This window comes from Ranitomeya imitator, chromosome 6 (assembly GCF_032444005.1).
Source record: "Ranitomeya imitator isolate aRanImi1 chromosome 6, aRanImi1.pri, whole genome shotgun sequence".
Classification (NCBI taxonomy): Eukaryota; Metazoa; Chordata; class Amphibia; order Anura; family Dendrobatidae; genus Ranitomeya; species Ranitomeya imitator.
This window is the reverse complement of record NC_091287.1, coordinates 88,310,656-88,326,531: the sequence shown is the minus strand read 5'-3', so window position 1 is coordinate 88,326,531 and position 15,876 is coordinate 88,310,656. Positions and strand designations below refer to the sequence as shown.

At 43.6% G+C, this 15,876-nt stretch overlaps 1 protein-coding gene across 2 annotated transcripts in view; it reads left to right on the top strand.

The window, feature by feature from the left end:
• GSDME (gasdermin E) overlaps positions 1 to 15,876 on the top strand; it is a 138,228-nt gene that overhangs the window by 46,951 nt on the left and 75,401 nt on the right. The window lies entirely within an intron of this gene.

The window sequence follows — 15,876 nt, the reverse complement described above, 5'->3', positions numbered from 1 at the left end:
TCATCAGACCAGAGAATATTATTTCTCATAGTCTGGGAGTCCTTCATGTGTTTTTTTAGCAAACTCTGTGCGGGCTTTCATGTGTCTTTCACTGATGAGAGGCTTCCGTCGGGCCACTCTGCCATAAAGGCCTGACTGATGGAGGGCTGCAGTGATTGCTGACTTTTTGGAACTTTCTCCCATCTCCCTACTGCATCTCCGGACCTCAGCCACAGTGATCTTGGGGTTCTTCTTTATTTCTCTCACCAAGTCTCTTCTCTCACGATTGCTCAGTTTGGCTGGACAGCCAGGTCTAGGTAGACTTCTGGTGGTCCCAAACTTCTTCCATTTAAGGATTGTGGAGGCCACTGTGCTCTTAGGAACCTTGAATACTGCAGAAATTCTTTTGTATCCTTGGCCAGATCTATGCCTTGCCACAATTCTGTCTCTGAGCTCCTTGGTCAGTTCATTTGACCTCATGTTTCTCATTTGGTCTGACATGCACTGTGAGCTGTGAGGTCTTATATAGACAGGTCTGCGCCTTTCCAAATCAAGTCCTATCAGTTTAATTAAACACAGCTGGACTCCAGTGAAAGAGTAGAACCATTTCAAGGAGGATCATAAGCAAATAAATAATAATCTTTATTTTTATATAGCGCTAACATATTCCGCAGCGCTTTACAGTTTGCACACATTATCATCGCTGTCCCTGATGGGGCTCACAATCTAGATTCCCTATCAGTATGTCTTTGGAATGTGGGAGGAAACCGGAGTACCAGGAGGAAACCCACGCAAACACGAAGAGAACATACAAACTCTTTGCAGATGTTGTCCTGGGTGGGATTAGAACCCAGGACCCCAGCGCTGCAAGGCTGCAGTGCTAACCACTGCGCTACCGTGCTGCCCATAACATGGACAGCATGTGACTTAAATAGGAGTGTCTGAGCAAAGGGTCTGAATACTTATGACCCTGTGATATTTCAGTTTTTCTTTTTTATTAAATTTGCAAAAATTTCTACATTTCTGTTTTTTTTCAGTCAAGATGGGGTGCAGAGTGCACATTAATGTAAAAAAAATGAACTTTTTTGAATTTACCAAATGGCTGCAATGAAACAAAGAGTGAAAAATTTAAAGGGGTCTGAATACTTCCGTACTCGCTGTGCATATATATCACGTGACCGGCTTGACAGACGCCGCTGGTCCTTACCGCAAGCTACACACGCTAGCTCACTGTTGAGTTGGGAGTGTTTGGAACGTCTGTCACCTTCCGGGACAGCGCTCCGGAAGAATTTCTCCACACAGTCACCATCGCTACAAGCTGGAACTCTGGGTGGATAAGCAACCAACGCTTCTTCTACATATTGATTTTAGAACGGCGCCTGCAGCCAATATAATGAGGTAAAATTTCCTCACCCTACTTTATTTTGACAACTTTGTGGTGTTGTTCTGTTTGCAGCTGGTATCTTCTTTTCCTATACTAGCACCCCCCAAGCTGCAATTTTTTCCTTCAGTCCCATTTCGGCTGAGAACAAAAATCACTGATGAGCTGTAACTCATAGATTAACCCCTTCCCGACCTGTGACACAGCGTATGCGTCATGAAAGTCGGTGCCAATCCGACCTGTGACGCATATGCTGTGTCACAGAAAGATCGCGTCCCTGCAGATCGGGTGAAAGGGTTAACTCCCATTTCACCCGATCTGCAGGGACAGGGGGAGTGGTAGTTTAGCCCAGGGGGGGTGGCTTCACCCCCTCGTGGCTACGATCGCTCTGATTGGCAGTTTCACTTTCAACAGCCAATCAGAGCGATTTGTAATATTTCACCTAAAAAAATGGTGAAATATTACAATCCAGCCATGGCCGATGCTGCAATATCATCGGCCATGGCTGGAAATACTAATGTGCCCCCACCCCACCCCACCGATCGCCCCCCCAGCCCCCCGATCTGTGGCCCGCTCCCCTCCGTCCTGTGCTCCGCTCCCCCGTCCTCCTGTCCGCTCCCCCCGTGCTCCAATCCCACCCCCCGTGCTCCAATCAAACCCCCCCCGCACTCCGATCCCCCCCCCGTGCTCCGATCCACCCCCCCTGCACACCGATCCACCCCCCCTGCACTCCGATCCACCCCCCCTGCACACCGATCCACCCCCCCTGCACACCGATCCACCCGCCCGCACACCGATCACTCTCCCCCATGCTCCGATCCCTCCCCCCCCGTGCTCCGACGCCCCCTGTGCCCTGATCTCCCCCCCCTGTGCCCTGATCTCCCCCCCTTATACTTACCGATCCTGGCGGGGTCCGTCCGTCTTCTTCCCCGAGCGCCGCCATGTTCCAAAATGGCGGGCGCATGCGCAGTGCGCCCGCCGAATCTGCCGGCCGGCAGATTCGTTCCAATGTGAATTTTGATCACTGTGATATAATCTATCACAGTGGTCAAAATAAAAAAACAGTAAATGACCCCCCCCCCATTTGTCCCCAATAGATAGGGACAATAATAAAATAAAGATTTTTTTTTTTTTTTCACTAAGGTTGGAGTTAGAACTAGGGTTAGGGTTAGGGGTAGGGTTAGGGGTAGGGGTAGGGGTAGGGGTAGGGTTAGGGGTAGGGTTAGGGTTTCGGTATGTGCACACGTATTCTGGTCCTCTGCGGATTTTTCCGCAGCGGATTTGATAAATCCGCAGTGCTAAACCGCTGCGGATTTATGGCAGATTTACCACGGTTTTTCTGCGCATTTCACTGCGGTTTTACAACTGCGATTTTCTATTGGAGCAGTTGTAAAACCGCTGTGGAATCCGCAGAAAGAAGTGACATGCTGCGGAATGTAAACCGCTGCGTTTCCGTGCAGTTTTTCCGCAGCATGTGTACAGCGATTTTTGTTTCCCATAGGTTTACATTGAACTGTAAACTCATGGGAAACTGCTGCAGATCCGCAGCGTTTTCCGAAGCGTGTGCACATACCTTTAGAATTAGGCTATGTGCACACGGTGCGGATTTGGCTGCGGATCCGCAGCGGATTGGCCGCTGCGGATCCGCAGCAGTGTTCCATCAGGTTTACAGTACCATGTAAACATATGGAAAACCAAATCCGCTGTGCCCATGGTGCGGAAAATACCGCACGGAAACGCTGCGTTGTATTTTCCGCAGCATGTCAATTCTTTGTGCGGATTCCGCAGCGTTTTACACCTATTCCTCAATAGGAATCCGCAGGTGAAATCCGCAGTAAATCCGCAGGTAAAACGCAGTGCCTTTTACCCGCGGATTTTTCAAAAATGGTGCGGAAAAATCTCACACGAATCCGCAACGTGGGTACATAGCCTTAGGGTTAGGGTTGGGTTGGAATTAGGGTTGTGGTTAGGGTTAGGGGTGTGTTGGGGTTAGGGTTGTGGTTAGGGGTGTGTTGCGGTTAGGGTTGTGGTTAGGGTTACGGCTACAGTTGGGATAAGGGTTAGGGGTGTGTTGGCGTTAGAATTGAGGGGTTTCCACTGTTTAGGCACATCAGGGGGTCTCCAAACGCAACATGGCGCCACCATTGATTCCAGCCAATCTTTTATTCAAAAAGTCAAATGGTGCTCCTTCCCTTCCGAGCCCCGACGTGTGCCCAAACAGTGGTTTACCCCCACATATGGGGTATCAGTGTACTCAGGACAAACTGGGCAACAATTACTGGGGTCCAATTTCTCCTGTTACCCTTGAGAAAATAAAAAATTGCTTGCTAAAACATCATTTTTGAGGAAAGAAAAATGATTTTTTATTTTCACGGCTCTTAATTGTAAACGTCTGTGAAGCACTTGGGGGTTCAAAGTGCTCACCACATATCTAGATAAGTTCCTTGGGGGGTCTAGTTTCCAAAATGGGGTCACTTGTGGGGGGTTTCTACTGTTTAGGCACATCAGGGGCTCTGCAAACGCAACGTAACGCCCGCAGAGCATTCCATCAAAGTCTGCATTTCAAAATGTCACTACTTGACTTCCGAGCCCCGACATGTGCCCAAACTGTGGTTTACCCCCACATATGGGGTATCAGCGTACTCAGGAGAAACTGTACAACAACTTTTGGGGTCAAATTTCTCCTGTTACCCTTGGGAAAATAATAAATTGCAGGCTAAAAAATCATTTTAGAGAAAATAAAATTTTTATTTTATTTTCATGGCTCTGCGTTATAAACTTCTGTGAAGCACTTGGAAGTTCAAAGTCCTCACCACACATCTAGATTAGTTCCTTTGGGGGTCTAGTTTCCAAAATGGGGTCATATGTGGGGGATCTCCAATGTTTAGGCACACAGGGGCTCTCCAAACGTGACATGGTGTCCGCTAATGATTGGAGCTAATTTTCCATTTAAAAAGCCAATTGGCGTGCCTTCCCTTCCGAGCCCTGCCGTGCGCCCAAACAGTGGTTTACCCCCACATATGGGGTATCAGCGTACTCAGGACAAACTGGACAACAACATTTGCGGTCCAATTTCTCCTATTACCCTTGGCAAAATAGGAAATTCCAGGCTAAAAATCATTTTTGAGGAAAGAAAAATTATTTTTTATTTTCATGGCTCTGCATTATAAACTTCTGTGAAGCACCTGGGGGTTTAAAGTGCTCAATATGCATCTAGATAAGTTCCTTGGGGGGTCTAGTTTCCAAAATGGGGTCACTTGTGGGGGAGCTCCAATGCATAGGCACACAGGGGCTCTCTAAACGCGACATGGTGTCCGCTAACAATTGGAGCTAATTTTCCATTCAAAAAGTCAAATGGCGCGCCTTCCCTTCCGAGCCCTGCCGTGTGCCCAAACAGTGGTTTACCCCCACATATGAGGTATCGGCGTACTCGGGAGAAATTGCCCAACAAATTTTAGGATTCATTTTATCCTATTGCCCATGTGAAAATGAAAAACTGAGGCGAAAAGAATTTTTTTGTGAAAAAAAAAAAGTACTTTTTCATTTTTACAGATCAATTTGTGAAGCACCTGAGGGTTTAAAGTGCTCAATATGCATCTAGATAAGTTCCTTGGGGGGTCTAGTTTCCAAAATGGGGTCATTTGTGGGGGAGCTCCAATGTTTAGGCACACGGGGGCTCTCCAAACACGACATGGTGTCCGCTAACGATGGAGATAATTTTTCATTCAAAAAGTCAAATGGCGCTCCTTCCCTTCCGAACCTTACCATGTGCCCAAACAGTGGTTTACCCCCACATGTGAGGTATCGGTGTACTCATGAGAAATTGCCCAACAAATTTTAGGATACATTTTATCCTGTTGCCCATGTGAAAATGAAAAAAATTGAGGCTAAAAGAATTTTTTTGTGAAAAAAAAGTACTTTTTCATTTTTACGGATCAATTTGTGAAGCCCCCGGGGGTTCAAAGTTCTCACTATGCATCTAGATAAGTTCCTTGGGGCGTCTAGTTTCCAAAATGGGGTCACGTGTGGGGGAGCTCCAATTTTTAGGCACACGGGGGCTCTCCAAACGTGACATGGTGTCCGCTAAAGAGTGGAGCCAATTTTTCATTCAAAAAGTCAAATGGCGCTCCTTCCCTTCCAAGCCCTGCCGTGCGCCCAAACAGTGGTTTACCCCCACATATGAGGTATCAGCGTACTCAGGACAAATTGGACAACAACTTTCGTGGTTCAGTTTCTCCTTGTACCATTGGGAAAATAAAAAAAATGTTGCTAAAAGATAATTTTTGTGACTAAAAAGTTAAATGTTCATTTTTTCCTTCCATGTTGCTTCTGCTGCTGTGAAGCACCTGAAGGGTTAAAAAACTTCTTGAATGTGGTTTTGAGCACCTTGAGGGGTGCATTTTTTAGAATGGTGTCACTTTTGGGTATTTTCAGCCATATAGACCCCTCAAACTGACTTCAAATGTGAGGTGGTCCCTAAAAAAAATGGTTTTGTAAATTTCGTTGTAAAAATGAGAAATCGCTGGTCAAATTTTAACTCTTATAACTTCCTAGCAAAAAAAATGTTGTTTCCAAAATTGTGCTGGTGTAAAGTAGACATGTGGGAAATGTTATTTATTAACTATTTTGTGTCACATAACTCTCTGGTTTAACAGAATAAAAATTCAAAATGTGAAAATTGCAAAATTTTCGCCAAATTTCCGTTTTTATCACAAATAAACGCAGAATTTATTGACCTAAATTTACCACTAACATGAAGCCCAATATGTCATGAAAAAACTATCTCAGAACCGCTAGGATCCGTTGAAGCGTTCCTGAGTTATTACCTCATAAAGGGACACTGGTCAGAATTGCAAAAAACGGCCAGGTCATTAACCCCTTTCTGCCATTAGACGTACTATTGCGTCCATGTGGGGTGGGCTTTACTTCCCAAGGACGCAATAGTACGTCATATGCGATCGGCAGCGCTCACGGGGGGAGCGCCGCCGATCGCGGCCGGGTGTCAGCTGTTTATCGCAGCTGACATCCGGCACTATGTGCCAGGAGCGGTCACGGACCGCCCCCGGCACATTAACCCCCGGCACACCGCGATCAAAGATGATCGCGATGTGCCGGCGGTACAGGGAAGCACCGCGCAGGGAGGGGGCTCCCTGCGGGCTTCCCTGAGCCCCCCGCAGCAACGCGATGTGATCGCGTTGCTGCGAGGGTCTCACCTCCCTCCCTGCTCCCTCCAGCCCCGGATCCAAGATGGCCGCGGATCCGGGTCCTGCAGGGAGGGAGGTGGCTTCACAGAGCCTGCTCAGAGCAGGCACTGTGAAGTAGCCTGCACTCCTATCAGATCAGTGATCTGACAGAGTGCTGTGCAAACTGTCAGATCACTGATCTGTGATGTCCCCCCCTGGGACAAAGTAAAAAAGTAAAAAAAAAAAATTTCAAATGTGTAAAAAAAAATAAAAAAAAATATTCCAAAATAATGAAAAAAAAATAAAAATATTATTCCCATAAATACATTTCTTTATCTAAATAAAAAAAAACAAAACAATAAAAGTACACATATTTAGTATCGCCGCGTCCGTAACGGCCCGACCTATAAAACTGGCCCACTAGTTAACCCCTTCAGTAAACACCGTAAGAAAAAAAAAAAAAAAACGAGGCAAAAAACAACGCTTTATTATCATACCGCCGAACAAAAAGTGGAATAACACGCGATCAAAAAGACAGATATAACTAACCATGGTACCGCTGAAAACGTCATCTTGTCCCGCAAAAAACGAGCCGCCATACAGCATCATCAGCAAAAAAATAAAAAAGTTATAGTCCTGAGAATAAAGCGATGCAAAAATAATTATTTTTTCTGTAAAATAGTTTTTATCGTATAAAAGCGCCAAAACATAAAAAAATGATATAAATGAGGTGTCGCTGTAATCGTACTGACCCGAAGAATAAAACTGCTTCATCAATTTTACCAAACGCGGAACGGTATAAATGCCTCCCCCAATAGAAATTCATGAATAGCTGGTTTTTGGTCATTCTGCCTCACAAAAATCGGAATAAAAAGCGATCAAAAAATGTCACGTGCCCGAAAATGTTACCAATAAAAACATCAACTCGTCCCGCAAAAAACAAGACCTCACATGACTCTGTGGACCAGAATATAGAAAAATTATAGCTCTCAAAATGTGGTAACGCAAAAAATATTTTTTGCAATAAAAAGCGTCTTTCAGTGTGTGACGGCTGCCAATCATAAAAATCCGCTAAAAAACCCGCTATAAAAGTAAATCAAACCCCCCTTCATCACCCCCTTAGTTAGGGAAAAATTAAAAAAATGTATTTATTTCCATTTTCCCATTAGGGCTAGGGTTAGAGTTAGGGCTAGGGTTAGAGCTAGGGTTAGGGCTAGGGTTAGGGCTAGGGTTAGGGCTAGGGTTAGGGTTAGGGCTAGGGTTAGGGCTAGGGTTAGGGCTAGGGTTAGGGCTAGGGTTAGGGCTAGGGTTAGGATTAGGGCTAGGGTTAGGGCTAGGGCTACAGTTTGGGTTGGGGCTAAAGTTACAGTTAGGGTTTAGATTACATTTACGGTTGGGAATAGGGTTGGGATTAGGGTTAGGGGTGTGTCTGGGTTAGAGGTGTGGTTAGGGTTACTGTTGGGATTAGGGTTAGGGATGTGTTTGGATTAGGGTTTCAGTTATAATTGTGGGGTTTCCACTGTTTAGGCACATCAGGGGCTCTCCAAACGCGACATGGCGTCCGATCTCAATTCCAGCCAATTCTGCGTTGAAAAAGTAAAACAGTACTTCTTCCCTTCCGAGCTCTCCCGTGTGCCCAAACAGGGGTTTACCCCAACATATGGGGTATCAGCGTACTCAGGACAAATAGGACAACAACTTTTGGGGTCCAATTTCTCCTGCTACCCTTGGGAAAATACAAAACTCGGGGCTAAAACATATTTTTTGTGGGAAAAAAAAAGATTTTTTATTTTCACGGCTCTGCGTTATAAACTGTAGTGAAACACTTGGGGGTTCAAAGTTCTCACAACACATCTAGATTAGTTCCCTGGGGGGTCTAGTTTCCAATATGGGGTCACTTGTGGGGGGTTTCTACTGTTTAGGTACATTAGGGGTTCTGCAAACGCAATGTGACGTCTGCAGACCATTCCATCTAAGTCTGCATTCCAAATGGCGCTCCTTCCCTTCCGAGCTCTGCCATGCGCTCAAACGTTGGTTTCCCCCAACATACGGGGTATCAGCGTACTCAGGACAAATTGGACAACAACTTTTGGGGTCGAATTTCTCCTCTTACCCTCGGGAAAATACAAAACTGGGGGCTAAAAAATAATTTTGGGGGGAAAGATTTTTTTTTTTAATTTTCACGGCTCTGCCTTACAAACTGTAGTGAAACACTTGGGGGTTCAAAGCTATCACAACACATCTAGATGAGTTCCTTAGGGGGTCTAGTTTCCAAAATGGTGTCACTTGTGGGAGGTTTCTACTGTTTAGGTACATTAGGGGCTCTGCAAATGCAATGTGACACCTGCAGACCATTCCATCTAAGTCCTCATTCCAAATGGAGCTCCTTCCCTTCCGAGCCCTCCCATGCGCCCAAACAGTGGTTCCCCCCCACATATGGGGTATCAGCGCACTCAGGACAAATTGGACAACAAATTGTGGGGTCGAATTTCTCCTTTTACCCTCGGGAAAATACAAAACTGGGGGCTAAAAAATAATTTTTGTGGGAAAAAATTTTTGTTTTATTTTTACGGCTCTCCATTATAAACTTCTGTGAAGCCCTTGGTGGGTCAAAGCGCTCAGCACACATCTAGATAAGTTCCTAAGGGGGTCTACTTTCCAAAATGGTGTCACTTGTGGGGGGTTTCTACTGTTTAGGTACATTAGGGGCTCTGCAAACGCAATGTGACACCTGCAGACCATTCCATCTAAGTCTGCATTCAAATGGCACTCCTTCCCTTCTGAGCCCTCCCATGTGCCCAAACAGTGGTTCCCCCCACATATGGTGTATCATCGCACTCAGGACAAATTGGGCAACAAATTTTGGGGTCCAATTTCTCCTGTTACCCTCAGGAAAATACAAAACTGGGGGCTAAAAAAATAATTTTTGTGGGAAAAAAATTTTGTTTTATTTTTACGGCTCTGCATTATAAACTTCTGTGAAGCACTTGGTGGGTCAAAGTGCTCACCACACCTCTAGATAAGTTCCTTAGGGGGTCTACTTTCCAAAATGGTGTCACTCGTGGGGGGTTTCAATGTTTAGGCACATCAGTGGCTCTTCAAACGCAACATGGCGTCCCATCTCAATTCCTGTCAATTTTGCTTTGAAAAGTCAAACGGCGCTCCTTCCCTTCCAAGCTCTCCCATCCACCCAAACAGTGGTTTACCCCCACATATGGGGTATCCGCGTACTCAGGACAAATTGTACAACAACTTTTGGGGTCCAATTTCTTCTCTTACCCATGGGAAAATAAAAAATTGGGGGCAAAAAGATAATTTTTGTGAAAAAATATGATTTTTTATTTTTACGGTTCTACATTATAAACTTCTGTGAAGCACTTGGTGGGTCAAAGTGCTCACCACACCTCTAGATAAGTTCCTTAGGGGGTCTACTTTCCAAAATGGTGTCACTCGTGGGGGGTTTCAATGTTTAGGCACATCAGTGGCTCTTCAAACGCAACATGACGTCCCATCTCAATTCCTGTCAATTTTGCATTGAAAAGTCAAACGGCGCTCCTTCCCTTCCGAGCTCTCCCATCCGCCCAAACAGTGGTTTACCCCCACATATGGGCTATCAGCGTACTCAGGACAAATTGTACAACAACTTTTGGGGTCCAATTTCTTCTCTTACCCTTGGGAAAATAAAAAATTGGGGGTGAAAAGATAATTTTTGTGAAAAAATATGATTTTTTATTTTTTTGGTTCTACATTATAAACTTCTGTGAAGCACTTGTTGGGTCAAAGTGCTCATCACACCTCTAGATAAGTTCCTTAGGGGGTCTACTTTCCAAAATGGTGTCACTTGTGGGGGGTTTCAATGTTTAGCCACATCAGGGGCTCTCCAAACGAAACATGGCGTCCCATCTCAATTCCAGTCAATTTTGCATTGAAAAGTCAAATGGCACTCCTTCGCTTCCGAGCTCTGCCATGCGCCCAAACAGTGGTTTACCCCCACATGTGGGGTATTGGCATACTCAGGACAAATTGTACAACAATGTTTGGGGTCCATTTTCTCCTGTTACCCTTGGTAAAATAAAACAAATTGGAGCTGAATTAAATTTTTTGTGAAAAAAAGTTAAATGTTCATTTTTATTTAAACATTCAAAAAATTCCTGTGAAGCACCAGAAGGGTTAATACACTTCTTGAATATGGTTTTGAGCACCTTGAGGGGTGTAGTTTTTAGAATGGTGTCACACTTGGGTATTTTCTATCATATAGACCCCTCAAAATGACTTCAAATGAGATGTGGTCCCTAAAATAAAATGGTGTTGTAGAAATGAGAAATTGCTGTTCAACTTTTAACCCTTATAACTCCCTAACAAAAAAAAATTTTGGTTCCAAAATTGTGCTGATGTAAAGTAGACATGTGGGAAATGTTACTTATTAAGTATTTTGTGTGACATATCTCTGTGATTTAATTGCATAAAAATTCAAAGTTGGAAAATTGCGAAATTTTCATAATTTTCGCCAAATTTCCGTTTTTTTCACAAATAAACGCAGGTACTATCAAATAATTTTTACCATTGTCATGAAGTACAATATGTCACGAGAAAACAATGTCAGAATCACCAGGATCCATTGAAGCGTTCCAGAGTTATAACCTCATAAAGGGACAGTGGTCAGAATTGTAAAAATTGGCCCGGTCATTAACGTGCAAACCACCCTTGGGGGTAAAGGGGTTAAGGTCAAAATAGGCTGGGTCATGAAGGGGTTAACATTGGTCAGAGAGCAATCTGATTTTTTTTTTTTTTTTTTTTTTTTATCGGACTGCACTCGTCCTCTTTCCTCGCAGATGAGTATGAGCCCTTATACTCAGAATTTACCGACAGGTATTTGCTAACTCCCTACCTGCTTTGCTCTACGATGATTTGTTCCGGCTCAGGCGGCAATTCTCTTTATGTTGATGTTGCATCAGTAGAGCAGAGCAGATCCTTCTCTTCTGCTCTGTCAATGTCCTGCTGATTGACAGCCAACTTCCCATAGCTAAGCAGCGGAGAACCATTTTAGGCATCTAATATATTCGGCAGCTTTTTTTTCCATCTAAAAAATTTATTCAAAAAATGTTTATGTAAGCTATACAAGAAAATGAATGGCAGGCACAACCCAAAAAAAAAAGTCAACTTTAAAAAAAATTCATAAAATAAAATAAAACCATATCCACCGGAAACAACAAGCATCAGTAATGTTATGTGTTATGAGTAAACATTACACAGACATTTACTCAGATGACATACTGACATACCCACTGTATATATACTCTAATGGTCTAGGCCTCCATATCTCCGATGCCGAGGAAGAATGATGGAGGAGAACGCGTCAGATGATGTTCCTTCCTCAATCATTGTTTTCTATTGTATCGGCATCCATGATGCCGATACACTTAAACGTGCAAAGATGGATGCTTGTCCATGTAAATGGTGAAATGAAGCCAACCATATCAAACCTCACCAGCCTAGAAGTGGTACATTTTGCACCAGATTTTTGCTCCACATTTTGTCAAAAACTTTTACGTAGACACTCCTAAGGCAAGGCCACTTTTGAACTTTCGGGAGCAAAGTGTCGAAGATGTCAAAAAATGTTGTTCTTTCTCGTGCAAATATTTAATCAATTTGTCTAATTTAAAATGTCAGCTTTTCAAGGCTTTTTGCACCAAAAAAAGTGCATTTTTGTTCAGGAATATGCCCCAGTGTGTTAGATACAGATGGTGTTGTGCCCATTACCAGTTACATGGCAATAACCAAGAGCAATGGAAACCTTACAGGAATTTAAGCTATTTTCACATCATGTTTTATCCTCTCGTCATTGTCTCTGTCTGTGCCTAACTGAAGCCCTGAAAAAAGGGATTCGGGCGTTTGCGCTGGCGAACCCATTGACTGTAATGATGCAGATAGTCAATTTGTGCTCTGTTGGACATAATTTTCAGCCGCATGGTGCGCACCAGACTGTGGTCGACTGAGTTTTGGTTCTTTCGTCTAATAGACAGATACTGCCAAAAATGAAATCCGGAAGACCTCAAAGTGACTCCGTCTGCATCATTAAAGTCAATAGTTTTTACCAACGGAAATGTCTTGGCCAGAAACCCCATAAGATATTGGTTTCATTTGGAAAATTTGCAATTTTTTGCATGTGTTAAGCATTGAAATTAGATTTTTTTTTCTTCCCTTTTTTCATTTATATTTTTTAAAGCTTATTTATTTCATTATTGTTTGTGGAATCTGGAAATCTTCGCTGTAAGGCTCAGTGTGGACATATCCTTACAGTTTTTCATAAAGATGTCTGTAAAATATTTACAGGGCTGTTGGGGAGCAAATCAATATTTAAAGGTCTTAACAAGAACAACGAAATCTAAATGTTTTCCTGGCAGATTTTCTCGCCATTAGCAATTCTTTTCATGTTCTTGGACATAATCTTTTATTTAGCTTTCTGCTCGGTGGGAGACACGTGCTTCCATTAGAAAGCTGCAGTTTCACGCTCTAAAATGCGGATGTGGAAGCATCATTTAATAATGTAATAAGTGCAGACATGCTGTCTTTCACACAAATCACCACTCAGACCCAGACCCGTTGCTGCACAAGATCTTTCGAAGAATTTAAATCTGGATGAACCATTAAAGGTTTTAAAAATATACCCTATGTATATTTTATTTTGAATAAACATTTTAAGTAGTAAATTGTATTATCAATTAAAAGCAATGCAGGATTCATGGTTTCATCTGTGATTTTTAAAAGTTTGATAATAGCCAAGGTTGTTTGGGCATTGAAGCCCCTGTGGCCAAATTTTCTGTCAAATTTAATTTGACGAGAATATAGTAAATTATCCTAATTTACTCTCAGGACCTTAGCAAATTAAAGCTTTTGTATTAAGGTAGAATATAGGAGACTTTATAATATGTCTTATCAGAGGAATCGGCTTCTTTCTCCACTTATGAGTCTCTTCTTCCCCCTCCTCCCTGCTTTCTGACTCACCATCCACTTTGAAAAACATGTCCGTCTAAAGGTACCTTCACACTGAACGATATCGCTAGCGATCCGTGACGTTGCAGCGTCCTGGCTAGCTATATCGTTCAGTTTGACACGCAGCAGTGATCAGGATCCTGTTGTGATGTCGTTGGTCGCTGCAGAAAGTCCAGAACTTTATTTCGTCGCTGGATCTCCCCGCTGACATCGCTGAATCGGCATGTGTGACGCCGATTCAGCGATGTCTTCACTGGTAACCAGGGTAAACATCGGGTTACTAAGCGCAGGGCCGCGCTTAGTAACCTGATGTTTACCCTGGTTACCAGCGTAAAAGTTAAAAAAAACAAACACTACATACTTACCTTCCACTGTCTGTCCCCGGCGCTCTGCTTCTCTGCACTGGCTGTGAGCGCCGGCCAGCCGGAAAGCAGAGCAGTGACATCACCGCTGTGCTTTCCGGCCGCTGTGCTTACACAGCGCAGAGAAGCAGAACGCCGGGGACAGACAGCGGAAGGTAAGTATGTAGTGTTTGTTTTTTTAACTTTTACGCTGGTAACCAGGGTAAACATCGGGTTACTAAGCGCGGCCCTGCGCTTAGTAACCCGATGTTTACCCTGGTCACCGGCATCGTTGGTCGCTGGAGAGCTGTCTGTGTGACAGCTCTCCAGCGACCAAACAGCGACGCTGCAGCGATCGACATCGTTGTCGGTATCGCTGCAGCGTCGCTGAGTGTGAAGGTACCTTTAGGCTGCCGTCACACTAGCAGTATTTGGTCAGTATTTTACATCAGTATGTGTAAGCCAAAACCAGGAGTGGAACAATCAGAGGAAAAGTATAATAGAAACATATACATCACTTCTGCATTTATCACCCACTCTTGGTTTTGGCTTACAAATACGGATGTAAAATACTGACCAAATACTGAACGTGTGACCGTGGCCTTATTATACTTTATGGACACTGAAGGGGTTAAGAGGAGTGAGAACCATAGTTAGTAAACAAGTGGAGACAGACAAGACAGGCAGATCTGCTGTTAGTGAGTGATATAACTTATCCAAATGCTGGATTCACAGCTGCACTGCTCATTACTGTGATATAATTTCTTTTTTCTACTTCTGAACATGTGCTAAATAGAGAACGGAAAAGAAATATCCTATGTCTATGGGAAGTGTGTGTATAGGAAACAGCAGAGCAACTAGTCTCCTCCCACCAGCTCAGAGAGAACTGAAAATCAAAGATGGAACTTGAAGAGCGGACAACTGGGATACAAGTTATTTAGTGGCCAGAATTCGTATTATTGCTCATGTACACACGACAGCTTATTCTGAGAAGTGACATGAAATGACGGGTACGCTTTACTGAGCATATATGGAATCCCTTTACTCCATTTCATAATATAGTGTTCTTTATTACAGAATGGTTTCCATAAGGGGATAGTTATACCAATATTGTATTCTGCAATATCTGATAGTTCTACAATATAACATATGAGGTAGCTGGAAATCCTGGTGTCTTCACAGTACTCCTATCTGGATTGTAATATCACCTTGTCACTAGTTACGGATTATAACTTCTTGAGTTAATACAAAGCATCTCAAACCTGCTGTCTGCTGCCGGTGATGGATTACTCCTGTGAAAGAGAAATTACTAATGTGTTTGTCATAGTACATTTTTAACATGTTTGGACACTGCTGTCCTGGAAATCTGCCCAGTATAAATATTAGTCTGCTGTCATTGTGTGGGCACAAGCCATATGCCGCCAGCAACTGCTCCGCTCAACAGCCACCAGTTTTGGTCAATTAATAATTGAAAAGTTGCTATTTTAACTGTGTCTGGTGAGGGACTTGCCTTTGGCTCGCCTTTATATATTCGATAACCGCTGAGTTTAATTACAATTCTGATCAATTACAGAGTGCGTGTGAGCCCACAGTAATGATGGAGAAGATGGCCATCTCTTCTGCCGTACTATTCTTATGAGCCTCCATTATTGAGCAGGAGGGTAGTTAGTAGTTACCATCCAGGAAATTGCCTTTGTAGTTGGTTCAGTAAATCCAGGTAATATCATAGGTTTTTACATGTTAGCTGCCTTTTATATCCCGTTCTTGGAAATCATAAAGGGGGGTTGTGGTTTCAGTAAAATCCCTGTCCACAGGCGCAATATGGTTAAAAAAAACAAAACAAACTGTGCCTTTCTTATCCTCCCCAGGTCCGGCAATGAGTCAGTGTTGCTGCTTCTGGTGTCTGTTAATGTATACAGTGCTGATGTCAGCCAATTAGTGAAATCAGTGGCTCTGCTTGAGTAGACGGCACAAGACGTTCAGAGCCGCTGAGATCACT